Genomic DNA, 10,823 nt, shown 5'->3' with positions numbered 1-10,823 from the left:
TACCAAGAACCCTTGCTGTATCGACTCATTAAGCCTCCAATAGACATACACGAGATGCTTATGCTAATTAACACTCTAAATGTATGTATTTAATTGTATAACCATAAAAGGCAGTCCCAATTTGTACAGTCCGCTTTACACAGAAGGCAGTGAGTAATATTATTGCATTTCAGTAGGCCTGCTTATACACACACACACACACACACACACACACACACACACACACACACACACACACACACATACACATATATATATATATATGTGTATATATATATATATATATATATATATATATATATATATATATATATATATATATATATATATATATATATATATATATATATATATATATATATATATATATATATATATATATATTATGAGACCACGTCTGGTACGGCAGTAACCAGGTATCTTTTCAATCCAGACGCACGAGCCAGAAAGCCAGCCCGCGTGACATACGATGATGATCACTACAATGGTTTTTTCACACAGATGAAGATGAAGTACATAGTCAGCGCTCACACTATTTTCCCCCCTTCGGGAAAGAGGGCAGCAAGTAAGAAAGGTTTGGGACGCCGAATATATCGTTTCGGTCGAGAGACGTGGGCGATCTCGGTGTGGCGGCGACGGCGATCAGGAGCCGCGTTGACAGGAGCAACGCGATAGTTGACTTCAGATGTTCGTTCCAGGATGGTGTATGGACCGAGATATCAGTGAAGGAATTTTTCGCAGAGCCCAGGTGCACGAACAGGTGTCCACAAAAGGACTTCGTCGCCTGGGAGGAACAGAACTCGACGCTTTGCATCAATGTCGATTTTTCTCTGGTCCTGAATGGTAGCAGTGTTGGCGCGGGCGATTTCACGGCAGCGGGCGACGCGAGCGGCGAACTCTTCCGGGAGAGATGAAGATGGATTGGAAGATGTGGACAAAAAGATGGTGTCCAGAACAAAAGTCGGTACACGGCCATACACGACAAAAAAGGGCTAAAATTCGTCGTACGCTGTATGGCAGCATTATATGCAAACGTGACGAAAGAAAGTATAGTGTCCCAGTTTTTGTGATCCGGTTGCACGTATACATAGAGATCATGTTGGACAAAGTTCGGTGATAACGCTCTGTCAGACCATTAGTTTCTGGGTGATACGCTGATGTGGTCTTGTGGATGGTGTTAGAGGCCTGGAGGACTTCAGCAAGGACATCTGAAAGAAATGTCTTGTCACGGTCACTAAGAAGCACACGCGGTGCGCCATTTCGTAAAATAATGGCGCGAAGGAAAAAATCGGCTACTTCAGAGGTAGCACCAGACGAAAGAGCTGGCGTCTCCGCGTAGCGAGTAAGGTGGTCTACGGCAGTAACAATCCAACGGTGACCGGCTGGCGTAAGCGGAAGAGGTCCGCATAAGTCTATGCCCACCAATTCGAAGGGAGTGGACGGGCATGGCAGTGGTATATATCGCCTCACGGGCAGAGACTTGGTACGTTTTCGGTGCGGGCATGACGCGAAGGAAGCGATGTACTTAGCGACAGAAGTGGAGAAGCCAGGCCAAAAGCAGCGAGTCTTGAGGCGGTCGTAAGTGTCTTGTGGAACCCTAAGTGGCAAGCTGTCGCATCGTCATGTAACGCTTGTAGAACTTCCAGACAAAGTTAGCGAGGAATGACGGGAACTCATTGGTTACCGAGAAGATGGTAAAGTTGCTGACATAATGTTCCATCTTGAAGCTTGAAACGGGCAAGTTGTCGTCTTAGGCGGCTGTTTGGAGCACGCGATAAGCCAGTGAGCCGATCGATGATCGTGCGGCAGTAGGTATCGGCATGTTGGAGCGAGGCGAGATCTGTGGACGAAAGAAGGTCCGCCAAGGCAACTAACTGTTTGGAAGCAGAAGCCGTCTGTTTGGTCACTTTGGTGGGCGGTGACGAACAGATGGAAGGTGACACTTCGACGCTTTGTGAGAGCGGGCAACGTGACAAAGCAGCGGCATCTTGATGCCCTCAACCCGACCTATATGTGACGCTGTAGTCATACTCTTGCAATCGTAGTACCCAATGGCGAAGGCGTCCCGACAAATTTTTGGGAGACTATAACCAACACAGAGCATGATGGTCAGTCGCTATTGTGAAATGCCGGCCGTATAAGGGCGAAACATTTGTATGGACCACACGATGGCGAGACATTCTTGCTCAGTGATGCTGTAATTTCACTTAGGATGTGACGGAGTATGGCTCGCGTAGGCCACGACTTGTTCTTCGGAAGCGGGGTTCCGCTGAAGAAGGACAGTACCGATGCCAAGTCCACTTGCGTAAGTGTGTAGCACAGTAGGTGCTGGAGGGTCGAAATGGCAAAGCACTGGCCGTGGTGTGAGGCATCGCTTGAGGGCGTGAAAAGCGGCTTCGCAGTCATCCGACCAGACAAAGGGTGCACTCGTGGTCAGAAGTTTGTGCAGAGGAGCCGCAATAGTAGCGAAATTATGTACAAAGCGGCGCAAATACGACGCCAAGCCAAAGAAGCTGCGGAGGTCTTTGGGTGTGGTTGATGTATGAAAATGCAGTACCATGGCAACCTTGTCGGGATCGGCCTCAACGCCATGTTTACTGACGACATGACCTAATACCTTGATGCTGTAACTGGCAAACCCACATTTCTTAGTGTTGAGCTGGAGACCAGCCTTAGCTAAACACATGAGGACTTCGTCTAGCCTTTCCAGGTGCTGTGAGAAGCTGGACGAAAAGATGACAATGTCGTCCAGGTAGCAAAGGCAGGTCTTCCATTTCAATCCCCGCAGTACCGTGTCTATCATCCGTTCGAATATATATATATATATATATATATATATATATATATATATATTCTCTATATATATATATATATATATATATATATATATATAGAGAGAGAGAGAGAGAGAGAGAGAGAGAGAGAGACTATAATAACACCATACACCCTATGTTTTATTTTGCTGGACACCCTTCGTGTAGGGTGTTCAGCTAACACACTTTCAGAAGGGTGTATTTGAAAACACCCACGGGGTATCCCTCTGGCGAGAAACCAGTTTGCACCCTTGAGGGTGTAAACAAATTATTGTGTAGCATTGGAGCGACCGGCGGTGCTGCCGCGTTCACAGCCTCATCTATAGCTTTTTACCCCGCCAGCCTGGCTGGGTCGTTTGTTTCCTGCAAAAGTAATATATGCGGTGTTTCCCGAATTCGTGGAAATTGTTGGAGATGTGCTCGTTTCCTTCTGAATCCCCTGCACAGTAAAAACTTTCACACCAAAAGGGTGTAAAAGGGTGCTTTTATAGTTAAGCACCCTTTGCAACTTCCTTAACCACCCATTAACGGTCAATTTAAAAAAAGCACCCCTTTATATGGGTGCTTGCCTCGATAGCACCCTGAAATTGGCTCTAAAGGTGCTTTTGTGCTTGAGAAGGATGTAGGTGATGATGGATCAGGTGGAATACGCAACAAAAAAAAACAGAATTATAATATCTGGGTTTCTAGGTCCCAAAAACCACGATTTAATTTCGAGAGTAGCCGTAGTGGAGAGCTCCAGAGATTTTGATCATTTGGTGTTCTTTAGTGGGCGCTGATATTGCACACTGCACAGGCTTCTACCATTTCGCCTCCGTCTTAATGCGACTGCCACGGCCGGCATAGAGCCCGTAACCTTCAGATTGGTGGCCGAGCAGCGTAGCTACTGTTCGGATATATGAACATTGTGGTAAATGACGGTTTAATTGACTTAGCATGTGTGAAGGTGCTCTCAGAAGACAGCAGAATGCCAACAGAAGGAAATCGCGTTTCTTCCGTAATGGCAATTAACTGCAATCCATGTTACAAAAGCTTCCCTTAGCGTTAGTTATAAGCTACAAGTTTGCTATTAATTGTATACACACACATAATGTTCGCCCGAGTATGCGTGCGTTTGCGTGCGTGAGCCTGCGCATGTGCTCGTGTGTAAGCGTGATTGTGTGTACATCCATGCATGTGTGCGTGCGCATGTATGTGCGTGTCCGTGCTTGTGTTAAGCGTGCCTGTGAACATGTGTACGCCCATGCATGTGCGCGTTTACGGTCGCGTGTGTGTGCGGCCATATGTTTGTATACGTGTATGTGTGTGCGCCTGTGCATGTGTGTGCGTGTGCATCAGCCCATGCCCCCTCGAATGGTGTATGTGGGTGGGGGGAGCACTGCATCATAGTGTTTAGGGTCCCACAGCTGTTCAGACTGGGAGTCTATATGAAAGGCGGCTTAAGGAATGGCCGTGGTCAACACACTGTACACGGGCTATGCATTACATGGAAAACAGCTGCACATTCTCGTACCTCATCGTTGCTTACGAACGTGCTGTGGTAGCCTTTGCTACAGGTGCTTAGGTAACTCATAGGGCAACCATATGAAATTATGGGCTAATAATGTGGTCAGCAAGAAGTTTGGTAACAACCTTGCATGTTTCGTGCATGGTGCGTGACAAGCCTTCTAAACATCCGCGACTATGTATTGACTTGTTCCAGCTTCGACTACGCATTCAGTATTTGGGGCACTATATACGGAATTGCTAGACATGAACAATGCGAAAAGTGATTCCTCTGAAAAAAGAAGTAGCGATGGTTTCTCGCTAATTGCACCGAGGACGAAATAATTCTTTTTTCTGGTCGTTCCAGAGTGCACTTTGTTTTCCGTGTGTTTTGCTTGACTATTGTTCACCGACTGCAGTCGAATTCTGTAAAAATACTCTAAGAACGCGAGGCTGCATATTAACCTCCGTTGGTACGGAGGCACGATGGAGGAAACAACGAAAGGCTTACGCATCTGTCTTTTCGCTCTGCAGTTCGCCGTGGTCGTGGCCGGTGCGTCGGTGCTTGGCCTTCCGGACGACTTTCCACCCATGGGAGGATTTTGCGAGGCCGCACCTGCCATGGATCCGCGCCTGTTGGAAACAACTTGCGTGAACCTGTCCGAGCACATTGAACGCCCCCTGGAATATCACCGATGCACAGCTGCCATGACAACGTCATCCAGTTAGGAAACGACATTACCGATCACCCAGCAGTATCTCTTCTGTGGGCACGGAGGTACGATGGAGGAAACAACGAAAGGCTTACGCATCTGTCTTTTCGCTCTGCAGGTTAGTTGCTTTTCCAAATTACCCTCTGGCACATTCTGATCAGATGATCCTTTCTTTGTCTTGTTTCCGTGCCCTGAAGAAGTTCGCGAGCGTGCATTGCATCGTCGGTGCCTCCTGCTCCTGGGAGGTGACTTCGAAACAATTCCTGGCCCTATGACTAAAACCCAGGAAGAGAAGCTTAATTCAGTTTTTGATAGTGTGCAACGTATTGAAGCTAACAATGTGAGCCTTCTCGAATCCGTGAACCAGGTTTCGCTCCTACACGCCACCTTAAAAAAACGATTCCGAATCTCTGACGCAAAGAGTAGGCGAGCTCGAGGACAAACTTCAGTCAATGTCGACACAGCACTCTTCCGCGAATGGAGAAAACATTTCAAAGATGCAAGCAATAATCGATGAATTACAGTCAAAGGCGACAGGGAGCGATTCCGGGCTTGGCCCTACGCATGAGAAAGAGCCTTCGAGAATTCAAAACAAAATAGATGACTTGGAAAACCACTCCCACCGGTCTAACTTACTTTTTTACGGAGTCACCGATACTGACGGTTCCGAGTCGTGGGAGGCCTTTGAGCGAATCGTAAAAGAGCTCTGTTCAAGCCATTTTGGCATATCTGTTTTGTCTATTTCTAGAGCTCACCGCCTGGGCCGGTTTTTAGCGGATAAGAAGCGTCCAATCATTGCAAAAATTTTTAACGAGAAAGAAGTCGAATCCATTTTGAGCAAGGGCTTCAAACTGAAAAACACAGCACTAAGAGTAGCACGAGACTATTCTGAGGCCGTGCGCGACAAAAGACGCAAACTACTGCAGTTTTCAAAGAGCTTGAAGAAGGACGGTGACCGTATTCGTCTCGTTTTCAATAAGTTGTTCGTTAACGATGACGTTTACACGTGGGACCCAAAGTCGAACAGTGTTAAACAACTTTCACGTCGCAACAACACTTGACGCATCCCAAATGTCCATCCCCTGTCTTCTCGTATCACCAACCGGTACCTTTATATCAGCCATCTGAAGCAAATGAATCATCAACTGGTTCCCTTGATCACGTACACGGCTTTCATTTTTCTTACAGCCAAGCAAGAAGTACCCTCAGTAAACGGAACAAAAAAAGGTTCGTCCCAAACCTCAGCAGTTAAGGCGTCGACAAATAAGGCATCACGCGAAATAACTTTCGCAAATGTGAATGCGCACCGCATCGTGAACAAATTAGATGCTTTAGAATTGCTACTTGTCGGCCTCAAACCCGACTTCTTGGCCGTTACTGAAACGTGGCTAACAAGTGATATCGAAGATGCTGAGCTAACACCTCCAAACTACGCGATCATACGCAAAGATAGACCAACACGAGGCGGCGGCGTAGCTGTCATTACAAGTAAAAAAAATCCCCTTCACATTACTTCCAGACGTAGACGGCGTAGAGACTGTTTTTTGCAAACTTAAATTCATAACCCACGTTATTGTTCTCGGGTGTCCATACCGCGCCCCTTCATCAAACCTTGACTGTATGGATGCCCTGTGCACGTATATGCGGCGTCAGGCATCCAATGCCAGAGTTATTCTAGTGGGGGACTTTAATCTGCCTGACTTCAACCGGGAATCAATGTAGTACCACAGCGCCTGCTCCGAAATAGTTTACAATTTAATTCTTGCTTTAAACCTTTCACAAATAGTGACGCAGCCTACGCGTGTACAGGGACACAACTCGAGTGTGCTGGACTTAATCTTTCTCACTGATAACTTTCCGGTACAAGAAGCAACGATAGAACTTCTAGACGGAATTTCAGACCATAAAATAACTTATTGTAGGACACCTATAAAGGACAGTAAAACGCCTGTATACGCAGAGGAAACATTTCCAGACTTTTGTATTGCCAATGACGTAGCAATACATAACTTACTGTTCGACGAATTTCCATCATTTCAAGAATTAGCCTCTGACTCCACTACGACTATAGAAATGTTGTGGCGTAAATTCAAAGGAATTGTTCTTTTTTGCTTACAAAACCACGTTCCTTCGAAGAAAAAGAAGTCTAGAAAGATGAATCAATGGGTCACACGTGTCGTTATACATGCTAAAAGAAAGGTGAAGCGTTTGAGAAAAAATCTAAAAGAGAAACCAAATATTTATAGCCGACAATATCTGAGCGCAGGTATAACTGACATGAAAAATAAAATAAAGGCAGCCAAGTCTACTTCCCCATGCCCCGCCGTGGTGGTCTAGTGGCTGAGGTACTCGGCTGCTGACCCGCAGGTCACGGGTTCAAATCCCGGCTGCGGCGGCTGCATTTCCAATGGAGGCGGAAATGTTGTAGGCCCGTGTGCTCAGATTTGGGTGCACGTTAAAGAACCCCAGGTGGTCGAAATTTCCGGAGCCCTCCACTACGGCGTTTCTCATAATTATATGGTGGATTAGGGACGTTAAACCCCACATATCAATCAATCAATCAATCAATCAATAAAAAGTTCCCCGACAAAATTTTGGCGATACACGAATCCCAAGGTCCGTAAAATGACCCCCGAAACGCCTGAAGAAAATGCCTATTCCGCAAAGGTATTAAATATCTATTTCCAATCAATTTTTACAGTTGACGACGGAAAACAGCCTCACATAGAAATTAGAGACGAGGAATCTATTAGGCGATTATTCGTTTCAGAAGAGGGAGTTTTCAACGTACTATTGAAGTTGGATGGCAAAAAAAGTTCCGGACCAGACAACATACCTAACGCGTTTTTTATAAAAATATGCCGAATGGATAACAAAATACGTGTGCCTGCTTTTTAACCAATCATTGTCGTCGCGTACCCAACCAAAGGATTGGAAAATAGCAAAAGTGATTCCTATACATAAGTCCGGAAATAAAAACGAACCTTTCAATTATCAGCCCATCTCATTAACATGTACGGTTGGTGAACTGCTCGAACACATAATCTTAAAGCACATAACGAAACACCTAGAAGAACACAAAATACTGTCCCCTTTTCAACACGGCTTCCGCCAGGGCCTGTCTACTGTAACACAACTCATTTAAATGGTCCACGATGCCTCATTAAGCATCAATCGCCAAAAACAAATTGATCTTATTCTGCTAGATTTCTCGAAAGCATTTGATCAGGTGTCGCACAGCAAACTTATCTTGAAACTCCAACTTCTTCTAGGCAAGGGCCAAATTGTTGACTGGATTACTAACTTCCTAACAGACAGGTCGCAGATCGTGGAATTAAACCATGTCCAATTTTCAATCGTACCGGTGACCTCAGGCGTACCGCAAGGCAGTGTTTTGGCGCCGGTATTATTCTTAATTTTCGTGAACGATCTTCCTTCATCTGTTAATGTTGGATGCAGATTATTTGCAGATGACTGCATCCTGTACAAAGATATCCACTCACACGATGACCATATCGCCTTAAATACAGCGCTAGACGCAGTTTCAGCCTGGTGCAGCGATTGGCAAATGAACATCAACGAAAAAAAAGTCCGCGCTCTTATCTATAACTAGAAAAAAGAATCCATCCAATTTCAATTACGTCATCAATTCAGCTACCCTTTCTAAAGTCATGAAACCTAAGTATCTAGGAGTCATTCTGTCACATGACCTACGGTGGGACGCTCATATTCATTACATCACATCATCTGCACTGAAAAGACTGTTATTTATAAAAAAGCGATTACAGCAAACACCACCACACACAAAGTTACTGGCCTACAATACACTTATACGACCCATCCTGGAGTACGCAAACACTGTATGGTTCCCGTACACAAAAAAAATAACCAGCAAGCTCGAAGGCGTTCAACGAAAAGCGCTTAGGGTCATCTTTAACAAATTTAACCGAACAGATTCACTTACGGAGCTGCTTAAAAATGCTGGACTACCAACCATAAAAAACCGAGCGATATTGACACGCTTAAAGCTGATGTACCAACTGTTACATGGTCAACTAAACATAGACAAGTCCCGCTACATAAAGCTATCCGCAGCTAGAACTACCCGCCACAAATACTCTCATACCCTTGCCCCTTACAGATTTCACACAGAAGCCTTTCAATTTTCGTTCTTCCCGCTTACGATCAGAGAATGGAATAACCTGTCCCCCTCCATTACAAGTAGCACATCCTTAGCCACTTTCACAAAACTAGCAGAAAGCGACTTGATAGCCTCGCAAACACAATATGGTGCTAGGTGAACTTTCTTGTTATTTAAGTAATGTGCCAATATGATTGTACTTTAACAAATGTGCTTATATGTTTTCTTTTTGTTGTTGTTGTTGTTGTTTTGTTATTTTTTTCTTATTATTTTTCCCCTTCTATTGACTGTACTTAATCACTGCCTTAGATTGTCCACCTGTTATAATCTCTGTGGGATGACAGTATGTATAAATAAATAAATAAATAAATATATAAATAAATAAATAAATAAATAAGTAAACCTGCACCGCTGCTCGGCTGGTGGGAAAGAGAGTTGCATCACTCTTAAAACGCACTTTGATTGCCTTCCGTGTTGATACGTGTCATGGCGTTTGCCTTTCGGCGCCTTCTTGGTGGGTTTCCCGCTCACCCCAGCCAGGGTTGCCCCGGCAACGGCAGGGTAGACAGGAGAAAAGTTGCGTCGACAGCTGCGGCGCCGCCGCAAGTGCCTCCCCCCTCTCTCTTTGTCTCATCCCTCCTTTCAATGCGTTAGGTTTCTCTGGGGTCTTGGTCGCTGTGAGTTCTAGTGACAGGCGCATCTTCGATGGTGGTCACACATGGCTCCATGTTCGAACTTCGAAGTGACGCTCGGTTTAATGAATATTCATGGAGCGGCAGATATGGACAACGTGGGCCTATTAACGGTGAATGCACTGTTTTCGTCGGTAGTAATTACACAGCGCTAGCTGGGCGTCTGCAACAGCTCTGTGAATGTAGGCTGCCAGCCATTTCCACAACATGCGTTCGCGGGGGTGTTGTAGATGCCCAGTTAAAGGTGTCACTTAACGAGTGCACATTGTTATGCGTGTTTTTGTGTAAGCGCCTGCATCACTCATACAGCGAGAGATGTGATCACTTATCAAGGGTGATTAGTTGCTGATCGCGCATTGTCTCTGAACTGCTGAAAATGCTTGATATCGTTTCAAGATTCGCCTTAGGCTACATAGTAGTAACAGTTCTATCAATACTCGAGTGTGCAACGTGCTTCTGCAGGTGCAAGCGTTAAAAAAAAGAAAAAGCAAATTTTTACGTACAAAGGCGCACTGTACAAAATGACATTTTTTGGCTCAAAGACGATATTGTTTTATGATATGTCGCGATGCTGCCAACACGTACGCGTTGGTCTTTTATCATATTTAGGACACATGTCGCCAGCAACAGAGAAAGCTCTAGTAGACTTCCGAAGGCGCGTTGTGGCGGCCATCGCGTTGTTTTCCCTCGTTTCTGTTCGCTGTTTTCGTGCTTTGCTTACATCTGCGATGACGTTCGGCGTTCTAACAGAATCGAGAGAGTATACGTAACTGTGTCAGCTATGTGCGGTAGCTCTAGCATAAGACATGGTTGATGCAACGTAGACGGCGTCCGTGCGCGTTGGTGTCGTTCGAGCGCTCGTGCTTGCATGCATGTGTTTCTGAGTATTTAGGCACGAGTTACATTTGTAAATCGCGTGGACAATAACTACTAATGGTGTGCTCCTGATTGCTATCAGAGGATGGGCCTCGTTGTCGAA

The 10,823-nt window shown here is 45.4% G+C and overlaps 1 protein-coding gene across 6 annotated transcripts in view; it reads left to right on the top strand.

Moving 5' to 3' along the window:
• Positions 1–10,823, top strand: part of Mgtor (nuclear basket protein megator) — a 905,575-nt gene that overhangs the window by 791,818 nt on the left and 102,934 nt on the right. The window lies entirely within an intron of this gene.

The sequence above is a fragment of the Rhipicephalus microplus genome, chromosome 7 (assembly GCF_043290135.1).
Source record: "Rhipicephalus microplus isolate Deutch F79 chromosome 7, USDA_Rmic, whole genome shotgun sequence".
In the NCBI taxonomy this organism is placed as follows: domain Eukaryota; kingdom Metazoa; phylum Arthropoda; class Arachnida; order Ixodida; family Ixodidae; genus Rhipicephalus; species Rhipicephalus microplus.
This window is presented reverse-complemented; position numbering and strand designations above follow the sequence as displayed.